Below are 17,500 nucleotides of genomic sequence, written 5' to 3'. Positions count from 1 at the left end.
AGAGCTCCATAGCTCCATAGCTCCATAGCACCAGAGCTCCATAGCTCCATAGCACCAGAGCTCCATAGCTCCATAGCACCAGAGCTCCATAGCTCCATAGCACCAGAGCTCCATAGCTCCATAGCACCAGAGCTCCATAGCTCCATAGCACCAGAGCTCCATAGCTCCATAGCACCAGAGCTCCATAGCTCCATAGCACCAGAGCTCCATAGCTCCATAGCACCAGAGCTCCATAGCTCCATAGCACCAGAGCTCCATAGCTCCATAGCACCAGAGCTCCATAGCTCCATAGCTCCAGCCTGGGTGGCTGGTGGCTCCATAGCTCCATACTTCCATAGCTCCAGTCAGAGAGTTGGCTAAAATTGCACTAAGTGCGAAAGCCCATTCATTTACAACGGCGTGTCCACAAGGCGGCGACATTTCCCCGTTACCGGTGGCTGCGCGGCGGGTGAGTGACAGAGCTTATCCGAGCGGCTGGAACTCTGCGCCGGCGTGGTCGAGCGTGAGGCCTAGGCCCTTTGGCTGCCTGGTACCTAAAACACTTCCATTGATCCAGCCACGGAGGGTGCTGGCTGGTGGCTCCATAGCTCCATACCTCCAGAGCTCCAGAGCTCCATAGCACCAGAGCTCCATAGCTCCATAGCACCAGAGCTCCATAGCACCAGAGCTCCATAGCTCCATAGCACCAGAGCTCCATAGCTCCATAGCACCAGAGCTCCATAGCTCCATAGCACCAGAGCTCCATAGCTCCATAGCTCCATAGCACCAGAGCTCCATAGCTCCATAGCACCAGAGCTCCATAGCTCCATAGCACCAGAGCTCCATAGCTCCATAGCACCAGAGCTCCATAGCTCCATAGCACCAGAGCTCCATAGCTCCATAGCACCAGAGCTCCATAGCTCCATAGCACCAGAGCTCCATAGCTCCATAGCACCAGAGCTCCATAGCTCCATAGCACCAGAGCTCCATAGCTCCATAGCTCCAGGGCTCCATAGCTCCATAGCTCCAGGGCTCCATAGCTCCAGGGCTCCAGGGCTCCATAGCTCCAGGGCTCCATAGCTCCAGGGCTCCAGGGCTCCATAGCTCCATACCTCCAGAGCTCCATACCTCCAGAGCTCCAGAGCTCCATAGCACCAGAGCTCCATGGCTTCAGAGCTCCATAGCACCATAGCTCCATACCTCCAGAGCTCCAGGGCTCCATAGCTCCATAGCTCCATAGCTCCATAGCTCCATACCTCCAGAGCTCCATAGCACCAGAGCTCCATGGCTCCATAGCTCCAGCCTGGGTGGCTGGTGGCTCCATAGCTCCATACTTCCATAGCTCCAGTCAGAGAGTTGGCGAAAATTGCACTAAGTGCGAAAGCCCATTCATTTACAACGGCGTGTCCGCCAGGCGGCGACATTTCCCCGTTACCGGTGGCTGCGCGGCGGGTGAGTGACAGAGCTTATCCGAGCGGCTGGAACTCTGCGCCGGCGTGGTCGAGCGGCTGGCCTCGGTAGTTGAGGTACCAGGGGTGGGGCGGGGAGCTCCAGGCGGGTCTTGTGAGAGAGTGAAGCCGAGCGGCTGGAACTCTCGGCCGGCCTGGTCGAGCGGCTGGCCTCGGTAGTTGAGGTACCAGGGGCGGGCTGGGGAGCTCCAGGCGGGGCTTGTGAGAGAGTGAAGCCGAGCGGCTGGAACTCTGGGCCGGCCTGGTCGAGCGGCTGGCCTCGGTAGTTGAGGTACCAGGGGCGGGCTGGGGAGCTCCAGGCGGGGCTTGTGAGAGAGTGTAGCCGAGCGGCTGGAACTCTGGGCCGGCGTGGTTGAGCAGCATGCCCGCGGAGGTGGCTCTTCCATAGGCAGGGAGGGTGCTGGAGCTCCACACTTCCATAGGCAGGGAGGGTGCTGGAGCTCCACACTTCCATAGGCAGGGAGGGTGCTGGAGCTCCACACTTCCATAGGCAGGGAGGGTGCTGGAGCTCCACACTTCCATAGGCAGGGAGGGTGCTGGAGCTCCACACTTCCATAGGCAGGGAGGGTGCTGGAGCTCCACACTTCCATAGGCAGGGAGGGTGCTGGAGCTCCACACTTCCATAGGCAGGGAGGGTGCTGGAGCTCCACACTTCCATAGGCAGGGAGGGTGCTGGAGCTCCACACTTCCATAGGCAGGGAGGGTGCTGGAGCTCCACACTTCCATAGGCAGGGAGGGTGCTGGAGCTCCACACTTCCATAGGCAGGGAGGGTGCTGGAGCTCCACACTTCCATAGGCAGGGAGGGTGCTGGAGCTCCACACTTCCATAGGCAGGGAGGGTGCTGGAGCTCCACACTTCCATAGGCAGGGAGGGTGCTGGAGCTCCACACTTCCATAGGCAGGGAGGGTGCTGGAGCTCCACACTTCCATAGGCAGGGAGGGTGCTGGAGCTCCACACTTCCATAGGCAGGGAGGGTGCTGGAGCTCCACACTTCCATAGGCAGGGAGGGTGCTGGAGCTCCACACTTCCATAGGCAGGGAGGGTGCTGGAGCTCCACACTTCCATAGGCAGGGAGGGTGCTGGAGCTCCACACTTCCATAGGCAGGGAGGGTGCTGGAGCTCCACACTTCCATAGGCAGGGAGGGTGCTGGAGCTCCACACTTCCATAGGCAGGGAGGGTGCTGGAGCTCCACACTTCCATAGGCAGGGAGGGTGCTGGAGCTCCACACTTCCATAGGCAGGGAGGGTGCTGGAGCTCCACACTTCCATAGGCAGGGAGGGTGCTGGAGCTCCACACTTCCATAGGCAGGGAGGGTGCTGGAGCTCCACACTTCCATAGGCAGGGAGGGTGCTGGAGCTCCACACTTCCATAGGCAGGGAGGGTGCTGGAGCTCCACACTTCCATAGGCAGGGAGGGTGCTGGAGCTCCACACTTCCATAGGCAGGGAGGGTGCTGGAGCTCCACACTTCCATAGGCAGGGAGGGTGCTGGAGCTCCACACTTCCATAGGCAGGGAGGGTGCTGGAGCTCCACACTTCCATAGGCAGGGAGGGTGCTGGAGCTCCACACTTCCATAGGCAGGGAGGGTGCTGGAGCTCCACACTTCCATAGGCAGGGAGGGTGCTGGAGCTCCACACTTCCATAGGCAGGGAGGGTGCTGGAGCTCCACACTTCCATAGGCAGGGAGGGTGCTGGAGCTCCACACTTCCATAGGCAGGGAGGGTGCTGGAGCTCCACACTTCCATAGGCAGGGAGGGTGCTGGAGCTCCACACTTCCATAGGCAGGGAGGGTGCTGGAGCTCCACACTTCCATAGGCAGGGAGGGTGCTGGAGCTCCACACTTCCATAGGCAGGGAGGGTGCTGGAGCTCCACACTTCCATAGGCAGGGAGGGTGCTGGAGCTCCACACTTCCATAGGCAGGGAGGGTGCTGGAGCTCCACACTTCCATAGGCAGGGAGGGTGCTGGAGCTCCACACTTCCATAGGCAGGGAGGGTGCTGGAGCTCCACACTTCCATAGGCAGGGAGGGTGCTGGAGCTCCACACTTCCATAGGCAGGGAGGGTGCTGGAGCTCCACACTTCCATAGGCAGGGAGGGTGCTGGAGCTCCACACTTCCATAGGCAGGGAGGGTGCTGGAGCTCCACACTTCCATAGGCAGGGAGGGTGCTGGAGCTCCACACTTCCATAGGCAGGGAGGGTGCTGGAGCTCCACACTTCCATAGGCAGGGAGGGTGCTGGAGCTCCACACTTCCATAGGCAGGGAGGGTGCTGGAGCTCCACACTTCCATAGGCAGGGAGGGTGCTGGAGCTCCACACTTCCATAGGCAGGGAGGGTGCTGGAGCTCCACACTTCCATAGGCAGGGAGGGTGCTGGAGCTCCACACTTCCATAGGCAGGGAGGGTGCTGGAGCTCCACACTTCCATAGGCAGGGAGGGTGCTGGAGCTCCACACTTCCATAGGCAGGGAGGGTGCTGGAGCTCCACACTTCCATAGGCAGGGAGGGTGCTGGAGCTCCACACTTCCATAGGCAGGGAGGGTGCTGGAGCTCCACACTTCCATAGGCAGGGAGGGTGCTGGAGCTCCACACTTCCATAGGCAGGGAGGGTGCTGGAGCTCCACACTTCCATAGGCAGGGAGGGTGCTGGAGCTCCACACTTCCATAGGCAGGGAGGGTGCTGGAGCTCCACACTTCCATAGGCAGGGAGGGTGCTGGAGCTCCACACTTCCATAGGCAGGGAGGGTGCTGGAGCTCCACACTTCCATAGGCAGGGAGGGTGCTGGAGCTCCACACTTCCATAGGCAGGGAGGGTGCTGGAGCTCCACACTTCCATAGGCAGGGAGGGTGCTGGAGCTCCACACTTCCATAGGCAGGGAGGGTGCTGGAGCTCCACACTTCCATAGGCAGGGAGGGTGCTGGAGCTCCACACTTCCATAGGCAGGGAGGGTGCTGGAGCTCCACACTTCCATAGGCAGGGAGGGTGCTGGAGCTCCACACTTCCATAGGCAGGGAGGGTGCTGGAGCTCCACACTTCCATAGGCAGGGAGGGTGCTGGAGCTCCACACTTCCATAGGCAGGGAGGGTGCTGGAGCTCCACACTTCCATAGGCAGGGAGGGTGCTGGAGCTCCACACTTCCATAGGCAGGGAGGGTGCTGGAGCTCCACACTTCCATAGGCAGGGAGGGTGCTGGAGCTCCACACTTCCATAGGCAGGGAGGGTGCTGGAGCTCCACACTTCCATAGGCAGGGAGGGTGCTGGAGCTCCACACTTCCATAGGCAGGGAGGGTGCTGGAGCTCCACACTTCCATAGGCAGGGAGGGTGCTGGAGCTCCACACTTCCATAGGCAGGGAGGGTGCTGGAGCTCCACACTTCCATAGGCAGGGAGGGTGCTGGAGCTCCACACTTCCATAGGCAGGGAGGGTGCTGGAGCTCCACACTTCCATAGGCAGGGAGGGTGCTGGAGCTCCACACTTCCATAGGCAGGGAGGGTGCTGGAGCTCCACACTTCCATAGGCAGGGAGGGTGCTGGAGCTCCACACTTCCATAGGCAGGGAGGGTGCTGGAGCTCCACACTTCCATAGGCAGGGAGGGTGCTGGAGCTCCACACTTCCATAGGCAGGGAGGGTGCTGGCACATCCACACTTCCAGCCACGGAGCATGCTGGCACTTCCACCTTGCTTGCTAAGTCGGCGTGATCTTGCCCAAAAAGTCCCTCCTCACCTCCAGCTGGAAGTGGAAAAAAATCCTCCACCTGCTTGGCCGAGGTTCTGGAAGCCAGCAGCTCGCAGAATGTTGCCAAAGTTTCACTGGAAGGAAAAGAAAAGAGAAGACCGAGTGCGCATTTCACCTACCGCCGAATGTCCACAAGAGGGAAGTGTCACTCCGTCGCAGAATCTGCGCCGACGCACTCGGCACCCTTCGAATTTATGGTGCCGGTGCGGGTGTTCTGGGTGCAAAAAGGCCGCCCAAGTGGTAGAAAAAAATCAGACTTCGTCTCTTAGGTCGAAATTAATGCCAAGTTTTGAAATGCGCTGGCAGGGGTGGACCAGGGCCCGTTAGAAGTGCTTAGCCGAGGTCCTGGAAGCCTAACCCGGCGTGATCTTGTGCAAAAAGCCGCTGCTGAGCTCCAGCTGGAAGTGTAAAAAGAACCGGGCTGGATCAAAAAAAGAACCGGGCGGCCCGTTAAAATTGCTTAGCCGAGGTCCTGGAACCCTAACCCGGCGTGATCTTGTGCAAAAAGCCGCTGCTGAGCTCCAGCTGGAAGTGGAAAAAGAACCGGGCTGGTTCAAAAAAAAGAACCGGGCGACCCGTTAGAAGTGCTTAGCCGAGGTCCTGGAAGCCTAACCCGGCGTGATCTTGTGCAAAAAGCCGCTGCTGAGCTCCAGCTGGAAGTGGAAAAAGAACCGGGCTGGATCAAAAAAGAACCGGGCGACCCGTTAAAATTGCTTAGCCGAGGTCCTGGAAGCCTAACACGGCGTGATCTTGTGCAAAAAGCCGCTCCCGAGCTCCAGCTGGAAGTGTAAAAAGAACCAGGCTGGATAAAAAAAAAGAACCGGGCTGGATAAAAAAAAGAACCGGGCGGCCCGTTAAAATTGCTTAGCCGAGGTCCTGGAAGCCTAACCCGGCGTGATCTTGTGCAAAAAGCCGCTCCCGAGCTCCAGCTGGAAGTGTAAAAAGAACCAGGCTGGATAAAAAAAAGAACCGGGCTGGATCAAAAAAGAACCGGGCGACCCGTTAAAATTGCTTAGCCGAGGTCCTGGAAGCCTAACCCGGCGTGATCTTGTGCAAAAAGCCGCTCCCGAGCTCCAGCTGGAAGTGTAAAAAGAACCGGGCTGGATAAAAAAAAGAACCGGGCTGGATCAAAAAAGAACCGGGCGACCCGTTAAAATTGCTTAGCCGAGGTCCTGGAAGCCTAACACGGCGTGATCTTGTGCAAAAAGCCGCTCCCGAGCTCCAGCTGGAAGTGTAAAAAGAACCGGGCTGGATAAAAAAAAGAACCGGGCTGGATCAAAAAAGAACCGGGCGACCCGTTAAAATTGCTTAGCCGAGGTCCTGGAAGCCTAACACGGCGTGTTCTTGTGCAAAAAGCCGCTCCCGAGCTTCAGCTGGAAGTGTAAAAAGAACCGGGCTGGATAAAAAAAAGAACCGGGCTGGATCAAAAAAGAACCGGGCGACCCGTTAAAATTGCTTAGCCGAGGTCCTGGAAGCCTAACACGGCGTGTTCTTGTGCAAAAAGCCGCTCCCGAGCTCCAGCTGGAAGTTTAAAAAGAACCGGGCTGGATCAAAAAAAGAACCGGGCTGGTTCAAAAAAGAACCGGGCGACCCGTTAAAATTGCTTAGCCGAGGTCCTGGAAGCCTTACACGGCGTGTTCTTGTGCAAAAAGCCGCTCCCGAGCTCCAGCTGGAAGTGTAAAAAGAACCGGGCTGGATCAAAAAAAGAACCGGGCTGGATAAAAAAAGAACCGGGCTGGATCAAAAAAGAACCGGGCGACCCGTTAAAATTGCCCCAGAGCTCCATAGCTCCAGAGCTCCATACTTCCATAGCTCCAGAGCTCCAGCCTGTCTGGTGGCTCCATAGCTCCATAGCTCCATACTTGCAACCACGGAGCTGGCGAAAATTGCACTAAGTGCGAAAGCCCATTCATTTACAAGGGCGTGTCCACAAGGCGGCGACATTTCCCCGTTACCGGTGGCTGCTTAGCGGGAGAGTGACAGAGCTTATCCGAGCGGCTGGAACTCTGGGCCGGCCTGGTCGAGCGGCTGGCCTCGGTAGTTGAGGTACCAGGGGTGGGCTGGGGAGCTCCAGGCGGGGCTTTTGAGAGAGTGAAGCCGAGCGGCTGGAACTCTGGGCCGGCGTGGTTGAGCCACGGAGGGTGCTGGCTGGTGGCTCCATAGCTCCAGAGCTCCATACTTCCATAGCTCCATAGCTCCATACTTCCATAGCTCCATAGCTCCATACTTCCATAGCCCCAGAGCTCCATAGCTCCATAGCTCCATAGCTCCAGAGCTCCATAGCACCATACCTCCATACCTCCAGAGCTCCATAGCTCCATACTTCCATAGCTCCATACCTCCATACTTCCATAGCTGCAGAGCACCAGAGCTCCATAGCTCCATAGCTTCAGAGCTCCATAGCACCATACCTCCATACCTCCAGAGCTCCATAGCTCCATACTTCCATAGCTCCAGAGCTCCATAGCTCCATACTTCCATAGCTCCATAGCTCCAGGCACGGAGGGTGCTGGAGCTCCACACTTCCATAGCCACGGGGGGTGCTGGAGCTCCACACTTCCATAGGCACGGAGGGTGCTGGAGCTCCACACTTCCATAGGCAGGGAGGGTGCTGGAGCTCCACACTTCCATAGGCAGGGAGGGTGCTGGAGCTCCACACTTCCATAGGCAGGGAGGGTGCTGGAGCTCCACACTTCCATAGGCAGGGAGGGTGCTGGAGCTCCACACTTCCATAGGCAGGGAGGGTGCTGAAGCTCCACACTTCCATAGGCAGGGAGGGTGCTGGAGCTCCACACTTCCATAGGCAGGGAGGGTGCTGGAGCTCCACACTTCCATAGGCAGGGAGGGTGCTGGAGCTCCACACTTCCATAGGCAGGGAGGGTGCTGGAGCTCCACACTTCCATAGGCAGGGAGGGTGCTGGAGCTCCACACTTCCATAGGCAGGGAGGGTGCTGGAGCTCCACACTTCCATAGGCAGGGAGGGTGCTGGCACATCCACACTTCCAGCCACGGAGCATGCTGGCACTTCCACCTTGCTTGCTAAGTCGGCGTGATCTTGCCCAAAAAGTCCCTCCTCACCTCCAGCTGGAAGTGGAAAAAAATCCTCCACCTGCTTGGCCGAGGTTCTGGAAGCCAGCAGCTCGCAGAATGTTGCCAAAGTTTCACTGGAAGGAAAAGAAAAGAGAAGACCGAGTGCGCATTTCACCTACCGCCGAATGTCCACAAGAGGGAAGTGTCACTCCGTCGCAGAATCTGCGCCGACGCACTCGGCACCCTTCGAATTTATGGTGCCGGTGCGGGTGTTCTGGGTGCAAAAAGGCCGCCCAAGTGGTAGAAAAAAATCAGACTTCGTCTCTTAGGTCGAAATTAATGCCAAGTTTTGAAATGCGCTGGCAGGGGTGGACCAGGGCCCGTTAGAAGTGCTTAGCCGAGGTCCTGGAAGCCTAACCCGGCGTGATCTTGTGCAAAAAGCCGCTGCTGAGCTCCAGCTGGAAGTGTAAAAAGAACCGGGCTGGATCAAAAAAAGAACCGGGCGGCCCGTTAAAATTGCTTAGCCGAGGTCCTGGAACCCTAACCCGGCGTGATCTTGTGCAAAAAGCCGCTGCTGAGCTCCAGCTGGAAGTGGAAAAAGAACCGGGCTGGATCAAAAAAGAACCGGGCGACCCGTTAAAATTGCTTAGCCGAGGTCCTGGAAGCCTAACACGGCGTGATCTTGTGCAAAAAGCCGCTCCCGAGCTCCAGCTGGAAGTGTAAAAAGAACCAGGCTGGATAAAAAAAAGAACCGGGCTGGATCAAAAAAGAACCGGGCGACCCGTTAAAATTGCTTAGCCGAGGTCCTGGAAGCCTAACCCGGCGTGATCTTGTGCAAAAAGCCGCTCCCGAGCTCCAGCTGGAAGTTTAAAAAGAACCGGGCTGGATCAAAAAAAGAACCGGGCTGGTTCAAAAAAGAACCGGGCGACCCGTTAAAATTGCTTAGCCGAGGTCCTGGAAGCCTAACACGGCGTGTTCTTGTGCAAAAAGCCGCTCCCGAGCTCCAGCTGGAAGTGTAAAAAGAACCGGGCTGGATAAAAAAAAGAACCGGGCTGGATCAAAAAAGAACCGGGCGACCCGTTAAAATTGCTTAGCCGAGGTCCTGGAAGCCTAACACGGCGTGATCTTGTGCAAAAAGCCGCTCCCGAGCTCCAGCTGGAAGTGTAAAAAGAACCAGGCTGGATAAAAAAAAGAACCGGGCTGGATCAAAAAAGAACCGGGCGACCCGTTAAAATTGCTTAGCCGAGGTCCTGGAAGCCTAACACGGCGTGATCTTGTGCAAAAAGCCGCTCCCGAGCTCCAGCTGGAAGTGTAAAAAGAACCAGGCTGGATAAAAAAAAGAACCGGGCTGGATCAAAAAAGAACCGGGCGACCCGTTAAAATTGCTTAGCCGAGGTCCTGGAAGCCTAACACGGCGTGATCTTGTGCAAAAAGCCGCTCCCGAGCTCCAGCTGGAAGTGTAAAAAGAACCAGGCTGGATAAAAAAAAGAACCGGGCTGGATCAAAAAAGAACCGGGCGACCCGTTAAAATTGCTTAGCCGAGGTCCTGGAAGCCTAACACGGCGTGATCTTGTGCAAAAAGCCGCTCCCGAGCTCCAGCTGGAAGTGTAAAAAGAACCGGGCTGGATAAAAAAAGAACCGGGCTGGATAAAAAAAAGAACCGGGCGACCCGTTAAAATTGCTTAGCCGAGGTCCTGGAAGCCTAACACGGCGTGATCTTGTGCAAAAAGCCGCTCCCGAGCTCCAGCTGGAAGTGTAAAAAGAACCAGGCTGGATAAAAAAAAGAACCGGGCTGGATCAAAAAAGAACCGGGCGACCCGTTAAAATTGCTTAGCCGAGGTCCTGGAAGCCTAACACGGCGTGTTCTTGTGCAAAAAGCCGCTCCTGAGCTCCAGCTGGAAGTGTAAAAAGAACCAGGCTGGATAAAAAAAAAGAACCGGGCTGGATCAAAAAAGAACCGGGCGACCCGTTAAAATTGCTTAGCCGAGGTCCTGGAAGCCTAACACGGCGTGATCTTGTGCAAAAAGCCGCTCCCGAGCTCCAGCTGGAAGTGTAAAAAGAACCAGGCTGGATAAAAAAAAGAACCGGGCTGGATCAAAAAAGAACCGGGCGACCAGTTAAAATTGCTTAGCCGAGGTCCTGGAAGCCTAACACGGCGTGATCTTGTGCAAAAAGCCGCTCCCGAGCTCCAGCTGGAAGTGTAAAAAGAACCAGGCTGGATAAAAAAAAGAACCGGGCTGGATCAAAAAAAGAACCGGGCGACCCGTTAAAATTGCTTAGCCGAGGTCCTGGAAGCCTAACACGGCGTGATCTTGTGCAAAAAGCCGCTCCCGAGCTCCAGCTGGAAGTGTAAAAAGAACCAGGCTGGATAAAAAAAGAACCGGGCTGGATAAAAAAAGAACCGGGCGACCCGTTAAAATTGCTTAGCCGAGGTCCTGGAAGCCTAACACGGCGTGTTCTTGTGCAAAAAGCCGCTCCCGAGCTCCAGCTGGAAGTGTAAAAAGAACCAGGCTGGATAAAAAAAAGAACCGGGCTGGATCAAAAAAGAACCGGGCGACCCGTTAAAATTGCTTAGCCGAGGTCCTGGAAGCCTAACACGGCGTGTTCTTGTGCAAAAAGCCGCTCCCGGGCTCCAGCTGGAAGTGTAAAAAGAACCAGGCTGGATAAAAAAAAGAACCGGGCTGGATCAAAAAAGAACCGGGCGACCCGTTAAAATTGCTTAGCCGAGGTCCTGGAAGCCTAACACGGCGTGATCTTGTGCAAAAAGCCGCTCCCGAGCTCCAGCTGGAAGTGTAAAAAGAACCAGGCTGGATAAAAAAAAGAACCGGGCTGGATCAAAAAAGAACCGGGCGACCCGTTAAAATTGCTTAGCCGAGGTCCTGGAAGCCTAACACGGCGTGATCTTGTGCAAAAAGCCGCTCCCGAGCTCCAGCTGGAAGTGTAAAAAGAACCGGGCTGGATAAAAAAAAAGAACCGGGCTGGTTCAAAAAAGAACCGGGCAACCCGTTAAAATTGCTTCGCCGAGGTCCTGGAAGCCTAACCCGGCGTGATCTTGCCCGAAAGTCGGCCTCTATACTTCCATTTTAGGTACCAGGGGCTCATAGTGTACTTGGTCCCACTAGTCAGTGTACTCATCCAGTTACCCCCCGTTTTCCAAAACACCATCGGCACGTATAAGGGGGGGACTCCTGAGAGAGATGAGGTATATGGCAGCGCAACACCAATCCGCTCCGCGCTGGTTCCCATGTCGGCTACGGATGAATAAAACCAGCCTGTCCCCCCTGGAGCTCACGAGACACGGAATTTTTTCTAAGTGCCAACGGCTCTTCCGAGCAAACGTGTCCGCTCCGGCTGGTTCCCCCGTCGGCCTCGAATGACGAAAAATGCCGGTCTCCGCCCGGAGCTCATGACAAACGAAAAATTTTCTAAGTGCCAACGGCACTAGCGAGCGAATGTGTCCGCTCGGCGCTGGTTCCCGGGTCGAACCCGGAAGACGAAAAACGCCGCTCTCCGCCCGGAGCTCATGACAAACGAAAAATTTTCTAAGTGCCAACGGCACTAGCGAGCGAATGTGTCCGCTCGGCGCTGGTTCCCGGGTCGAACCCGGAAGACAAAAAACGCCGGTCTCCGCCCGGAGCTCATGACAAACGAAAAATTTTCTAAGTGCCAACGGCACTAGCGAGCGAATGTGTCCGCTCGGCGCTGGTTCCCGGGTCGAACCCGGAAGACGAAAAACGCCGCTCTCCGCCCGGAGCTCATGACAAACGAAACATTTTCTAAGTGCCAACGGCACTTGCGAGCGAATGTGTCCGCTCGGCGCTGGTTCCCGGGTCGAACCCGGAAGACGAAAAACGCCGGTCTCCGCCCGGAGCTCATGACAAACGAAAAATTTTCTAAGTGCCAACGGCACTAGCGAGCGAATGTGTCCGCTCGGCGCTGGTTCCCGGGTCGGACCCGGAAGACGAAAAACGCCGGTCTCCGCCCGGAGCTCATGACAAACGAAAAATTTTCTAAGTGCCAACGGCACTAGCGAGCGAATGTGTCCGCTCGGCGCTGGTTCCCGGGTCGAACCCGGAAGACGAAAAACGCCGGTCTCCGCCCGGAGCTCATGACAAACGAAAAATTTTCTAAGTGCCAACGGCACTAGCGAGCGAATGTGTCCGCTCGGCGCTGGTTCCCGGGTCGAACCCGGAAGACGAAAAACGCCGGTCTCCGCCCGGAGCTCATGACAAACGAAAAATTTTCTAAGTGCCAACGGCACTAGCGAGCGAATGTGTCCGCTCGGCGCTGGTTCCCGGGTCGGACCCGGAAGACGAAAAACGCCGGTCCTCGCCTGGAGGTCCCAGCAAAATCGGCGAAAAAACGACTAAGTGTCAACTTTCGAAAAAACGGCTAAGTGTCGACTTTCGAAAAAACGGCTAAGTGTCAACTTTCGAAAAAACGGCTAAGTGTCAACTTTCGAAAAAACGACTAAGTGCCCACGGCTCTGCGGGGCTTGTGAGTCCGCCCCGCGCCGGTTCGGCGGTCGGCCTCAAAAAGCAAAAAATCAGCCTCTCTCCCTGGAGCTCACCAAAAATTTGTCGAAATTTTTCTAAGTTCTCCTCGAGGTACCAGGGGGTGAGGTACCCGGGCTAAGGTGCAGTACCTTTTTTGGTCTTCAGGTGCGCCAGAGTACAATGAAATGGTCCCAGTAGTCAGTGTACTCATCGACTTTCCCCCCGTTTTCCAAAGCACCTCGTTTACGAGTATGGAGGAGATGGTGCTGGTCTCCCCACGGCGTCGGACACGCCGTCCTCGACAGCACAAGGTCGGATAGAAGACCTGGAAAGCGCCGTGGCACGCGCTGGAGGTGGGCACTTTGGCGAAAAAACGACTAAGTGTCAACTTTCGAAAAAACGACTAAGTGTCAACTTTCGAAAAAACGGCTAAGTGTCAACTTTCGAAAAAACGACTAAGTGTCACCTCTCTGAAAAAATGGCAAAGTGTCGCCTCTCTGAAAATTTTCTAAGTGCCCACGGCTCTGCGGGCTCGTGCATCCGAGCCGCGCCGGTTCTGCAACCGGCCTAGAATGACGAAAAATAACGGTCTCCTCCTGGAGCTCACAGCCAATTGTGGCGAAAAAGTGGCAAAGTGCCCACGGCTCTGCGGGCTCGTGCATCCGACCCGCGCCGGTTCTGCAGCCGGCCTAGAATGACGAAAAATAACGGTCTCCTCCTGGAGCTCACAGCCAACTTGGCAAAAAGTTTCTAAGTGCCCACGGCCCTGCCGAGCTTTGGCGTCCGCCCAGCGCCGGTTCCGCAGTCGGCCTCCAATGACGAAAAATAACGGTCTCCTCCTGGAGCTCACAGCCAACTTGGCAAAAAGTTTCTAAGTGCCCACGGCCCTGCCGAGCTTTGGCGTCCGCTCAGCGCCGGTTCCGCAGTCGGCCTCCTATGACGAAAAATAACGGTCTCCTCCTGGAGCTCACAGCCAACTTGGCAAAAAGTTTCTAAGTGCCCACGGCCCTGCCGAGCTTTGGCGTCCGCCCAGCGCCGGTTCCGCAGTCGGCCTCCAATGACGAAAAATAACGGTCTCCTCCTGGAGCTCACAGCCAACTTGGCAAAAAGTTTCTAAGTGCCCACGGCCCTGCCGAGCTTTGGCGTCCGCTCAGCGCCGGTTCTGCAGCCGGCCTAGAATGACGAAAAATAACGGTCTCCTCCTGGAGCTCACAGCCAACTTGGCAAAAAGTTTCTAAGTGCCCACGGCCCTGCCGAGCTTTGGCGTCCGCTCAGCGCCGGTTCCGCAGTCGGCCTCCTATGACGAAAAATAACGGTCTCCTCCTGGAGCTCACAGCCAACTTGGCAAAAAGTTTCTAAGTGCCCACGGCCCTGCCGAGCTTTGGCGTCCGCCCAGCGCCGGTTCCGCAGTCGGCCTCCAATGACGAAAAATAACGGTCTCCTCCTGGAGCTCACAGCCAACTTGGCAAAAAGTTTCTAAGTGCCCACGGCCCTGCCGAGCTTTGGCGTCCGCCCAGCGCCGGTTCCGCAGTCGGCCTCGAATGACGAAAAATAACGGTCTCCTCCTGGAGCTCACAGCCAACTTGGCAAAAAGTTTCTAAGTGCCCACGGCCCTGCCGAGCTTTGGCGTCCGCTCAGCGCCGGTTCCGCAGTCGGCCTCGAATGACGAAAAATAACGGTCTCCTCCTGGAGCTCACAGCCAACTTGGCAAAAAGTTTCTAAGTGCCCACGGCCCTGCCGAGCTTTGGCGTCCGCCCAGCGCCGGTTCCGCAGTCGGCCTCGAATGACGAAAAATAACGGTCTCCTCCTGGAGCTCACAGCCAACTTGGCAAAAAGTTTCTAAGTGTCACATCTCTGAAAAAACGACTAAGTGTCAACTTTCGAAAAAACGGCTAAGTGTCAACTTTCGAAAAAACGGCAAAGTGTCACATCTCTGAAAAAACGGCTAAGTGTCGACTTTCGAAAAAACGGCTAAGTGTCAACTTTCGAAAAAACGGCAAAGTGTCACATCTCTGAAAAAACGGCTAAGTGTCGACTTTCGAAAAAACGACAGAGTGTCGCCTCTCTGAAAAAACGACTAAGTGTCGACTCTGAGAAAATGGCAAAGTGCCCACGGCTCTGCGGGCTCGTGCATCCGACCCGCGCCGGTTCCCCAGCCGGCCTGAAATAAGGCAAAACCAGCCTCTCCGCCTGGAGCTCAGAGCCAACTTGGCGAATATTTTCTAAGTGCCCACGGCTCTGCGTGGCTACGGCGTCTGCCCAGCGCCGGTTCCTGGGTCGAACCCCGAGGACGAGGAATGCCGGTCTCCGCCTGGAGGTCCCAGCTTAATCGGCGAAAATTTTCTAAGTGCCCACGGCTCTGCCGGGCTCGTGCATCCGACCCGCGCCGGTTCCCCAGCCGGCCTGAAATAAGGCAAAACCAGGCTCTCCCCCTGGAGCTCAGAGCCAATTGTGGCGAAAAAACGACTAAGTGTCAACTTTCGAAAAAACGACTAAGTGTCAACTTTCCAAAAAAACGGCTAAGTGTCGACTTTCGAAAAAACGGCTAAGTGTCAACTTTCGAAAAAACGACTAAGTGTCGCCTCTGAAAAAACGACTAAGTGTCGCCTCTCTGAAAAAACGACTAAGTGCCCACGGCTCTGCGGGGCTTGTGAGTCCGCCCCGCGCCGGTTCGGCGGTCGGCCTCAAAAAGCGAAAAATCAGCCTCTCTCCCTGGAGCTCACCAAAAATTTGTCGAAATTTTTCTAAGTTCTCCTCGAGGTACCAGGGGGTGAGGTACCCGGGCTAAGGTGCAGTACCTTTTTTGGTCTTCAGGTGCGCCAGAGTACAATGAAATGGTCCCAGTAGTCAGTGTACTCATCGACTTTCCCCCCGTTTTCCAAAGCACCCCGTTTACGAGTATGGAGGAGATGGTGCTGGTCTCCCCACGGCGTCGGACACGCCGTCCTCGACAGCACAAGGTCGGATAGAAGACCTGAAAAGCGCCGTGGCACGCGCTGGAGGTGTCACTGTGGCGAAAAAGTGACTAAGTGTCAACTTTCGAAAAAACGGCTAAGTGTCAACTTTCGAAAAAACGGCTAAGTGTCAACTTTCGAAAAAACGGCTAAGTGTCAACTTTCGAAAAAACGGCTAAGTGTCAACTTTCGAAAAAACGGCTAAGTGTCACCTCTCTGAAAAAACGGCAAAGTGTCAACTTTCGAAAAAACGACTAAGTGTCAACTTTCGAAAAAACGACTAAGTGTCACCTCTCTGAAAAAATGGCAAAGTGTCAACTGCGAATGTGGTGGTGCATGGAAGGAAGTGGAGGACGGCCGCCTCCTTAAACACAGGCCGAAGAGGAGCGTCAGGGCCGGCTCCTTAAACACGGACCGAGTGTCGCCCTTAACACAGACCAAGCGGAGGACGGCCGCCTCCCTAAATACAGGCCGAACCGGAGCGCGAGGGCCGCTCCTTAAACACGGACCGAGTGTCGCCCTTAACACAGACCAAGGGGAGGACGGCCGCCTCCTTAAACACAGGCCGGAGAGGAGCGTCAGGGCCAGGCTCCTCAAACATGGACAGAGTGTCGCCCTTAACACAGACCAAGGGGAGGACGGCCGCCTCCTTAAACACAGGCCGGAGAGGAGCGTCAGGGCCAGGCTCCTCAAACATGGACCGAGTGTCGCCCTTAACACAGACCAAGGGGAGGACGGCCGCCTCCTTAAACACAGGCCGGAGAGGAGCGTCAGGGCCAGGCTCCTCAAACATGGACCGAGTGTCGCCCTTAACACAGACCAAGGGGAGGACGGCCGCCTCCTTAAACACAGGCCGGAGAGGAGCGTCAGGGCCAGGCTCCTCAAACATGGACCGAGTGTCGCCCTTAACACAGACCAAGGGGAGGACGGCCGCCTCCTTAAACACAGGCCGGAGAGGAGCGTCAGGGCCAGGCTCCTCAAACATGGACCGAGTGTCGCCCTTAACACAGACCAAGGGGAGGACGGCCGCCTCCTTAAACACAGGCCGGAGAGGAGCGTCAGGGCCAGGCTCCTCAAACATGGACCGAGTGTCGCCCTTAACACGGACCAAGGGGAGGACGGCCGCCTCCTTAAACACAGGCCGGAGAGGAGCGTCAGGGCCAGGCTCCTCAAACATGGACCGAGTGTCGCCCTTAACACGGACCAAGGGGAGGACGGCCGCCTCCTTAAACACAGGCCGGAGAGGAGCGTCAGGGCCAGGCTCCTCAAACATGGACAGAGTGTCGCCCTTAACACAGACCAAGCGGAGGACGGCCGCCTCCCTAAATACAGGCCGAACCGGAGCGCGAGTGTCGCTCCTTAAACACGGACCGAGTGGAGGACGGCCGCCTCCTTAAACACAGGCCGAACAAAATGACACAAAGTGTCAACTGCGAATGTTGTCCATCCAAGGAAGGAGCGTGATGCCCGGCCGGCTCCTTAAACACAGGCCGAGAGTCGCCCCGGACGGTCCGCCTCGCGGCGCCCGTCTGCTCGGATAAAATGACACAAAGTGTCAACTACGAATGTTGTCCATCCAAGGAGGGAGCGTGATGCCCGGCCGGCTCCGAAAACACAGGCCGAGAGTCGCCCCGGACGGTCCGCCTCGCGGCGCCCGTCTGCTCGGATAAAATGACACAAAGTGTCAACTGCGAATGTTGTCCATCCAAGGAAGGAGCGTGATGCCCGGCCGGCTCCTTAAACACAGGCCGAGAGTCGCCCCGGACGGTCCGCCTCGCGGCGCCCGCCCGCTCGGATAAAATGACACAAAGTGTCAACTACGAATGTTGTCCATCCA

This window comes from Syngnathus leptorhynchus, unplaced genomic scaffold, assembly GCF_054491065.1.
Source record: "Syngnathus leptorhynchus isolate UIUO unplaced genomic scaffold, UIUO_Slep HiC_scaffold_100, whole genome shotgun sequence".
NCBI classification, from domain to species: domain Eukaryota; kingdom Metazoa; phylum Chordata; class Actinopteri; order Syngnathiformes; family Syngnathidae; genus Syngnathus; species Syngnathus leptorhynchus.
The sequence above is the reverse complement of the archived record's forward strand: the minus strand, read 5'-3'. Positions refer to the sequence as shown.